This window comes from Carlito syrichta, unplaced genomic scaffold (genome assembly GCF_000164805.1).
Source record: "Carlito syrichta isolate Samal-C Ts95f unplaced genomic scaffold, Tarsius_syrichta-2.0.1 Scaffold303092, whole genome shotgun sequence".
NCBI classification, from domain to species: domain Eukaryota; kingdom Metazoa; phylum Chordata; class Mammalia; order Primates; family Tarsiidae; genus Carlito; species Carlito syrichta.
This window is the reverse complement of record NW_007247188.1, coordinates 196,381-198,331: the sequence shown is the minus strand read 5'-3', so window position 1 is coordinate 198,331 and position 1,951 is coordinate 196,381.

Here is a 1,951-nt window from a genome sequence, read left to right as displayed (position 1 = left end):
CCAGCAGGTAGAAGCTGCGGTGGCCGGGAGCGGCCACTGCACTCCAGTCTGGGTGACAGAGTGAGACTCCAACCCAAAAAAAACCCCAAAACAAAACAAAGAATGCAATGTTATACTTAAAGTTAGGAAGGCATATGGTGGGACAAATCCTTCTAGGTGAGTGCCATTCATACCTATTCTTGACACAAATGAAATTCTTTGAAGGTAGATGTCAGTGGCAGTTTAAATATAGAAACGGGAAAGGTGGAAGCCAAAAATCTGGGAAGCGTGTGAAAGAGGAGTTTTTGTGAAGAATTTCCAGTCTGTTCTTTGTATGAATTTTTCTTTTTTCCTCTTCCCCTAATCTACACCCACACATACTGTCCCCCCAGATACAGTTCATAATTCCTAAACCTGTGTAATTGGAGACTTGACTGCAGACCTAAGAGTAAGGGGGCTTCCAAAAGTTGGGTACGTTTCTCTGGGTGTATTTCATCTGCTGCAAATGGAAAAGCAGAGAGAATAACCTTTCATTCCCAAGCAGTTAGCTTGGTTAGCAGCATTGCATTAAGATGAGGAAATGCACATCCTAATCTCTGGCTCTGGAGTAGAAAATTAGTTTTTTCTTGGAATTTGATGAAGAATAAATTCAGTTTTTATGGGCCATTTTACATCCCAATAAGGTCTTCTAACGATGTCTATACTTGTGACTCTAACCTAAAGGGCTGGCATGTTTTCTGCTATAATTGTATCTGAAACTTGGTGTCAATGATCTTTTGGTTCCTTAATTCATAAAGGTAAACTAGTCAGAGCATTTACTACTTCAACTGCCTGATGTTGCAACTTGCCCTTTCTAGTTTCCCAGAAGAGATTAGGAATGAGTTTGTGATATTCAGGGGAGGTAACTGGTTCTCAGTGGGAGACTGGAGTTACCAACCCCAATTTTAGTCTTGAGAAAGGAATGCTGGAGCTGTCCCTCTCCCCATCATTTTAACCAGCAATTTAGTAATATTATATAAATATTTAAATACACACACAAGTTGAGAGACCTGTATAATTAACCCCCATGTACTTCAATAATTATCAATACTTTTTAGGCAGGATTTAGACCCGAAAATATAATGTCCTGGAAGTTTCCATTTTTGGTCTGTGGTCAGCTTTTGCTTTTCAAATTTTGATTCTTGGGATTTTGAACACCGCAACTGTATTAAAAGAAGGATTAGAGTGAGGAATTCAGTGATTAACAGTCAATTAAATCCGTCTCTTTTCGGCTTGCCCCCCTCGTAGGGAAAGCGACTGGTAGGTGTGAGCGGAATCTGGAGTTATTTGTTGTGGCTCAGAGGTGTTTCTTACAGAACTGACCACTGTCCCGAATTCCGTGCGGAAGACCGAATTAAAAGCGAAGCTGGAGACGGGATGGGCGCCTAGCCTGTTCTTACTCTGCCTCACGGTTGTCTTCTAAATATTTACAGGGAGTAATTTCCCGGTCAAAGTACGGAGAGTATCTTCACTTTCTTTTCCTTCCACTTCTTCGCACGTCCTCTTTTGGGAGGAGTTGTCAAGTCGTTGAGTTTCTGGTGATTGGCACGGACTGGTGCCTGACCTCCTCTTTCACCCAGAGCGTCGAGGGCCGTTTGCAAAGCGTTCCCGGAAGGGTCTCGTGAGGCGGGAGAGTCCGCCGTCACGCAAAATAACGCCGCGGAGCCGCAAGCCCGAAAAGCCCGAGTCCGGAGGCGGCTTGCGGGCGCTCTTCCTCACCTTCCCCCCCGTGCCGTCCGTCTGGCGCCCTTGGCGGCTCCTGGGAAGAACAGAGGGCGCCGGAGGACTTCCACCCGCCCAGAGGACCTGGGGATTCAGCACCGAAGGCGCCGTGGTTTGGGGGCTCCTGTTTCCTTAAACCTAGAAGGCGTGGCCGTTCGCGTTCCCGATCCGCCTCCCGCCGCGGCTCCGCTCGCGGCCCGCCCTTCCCGCG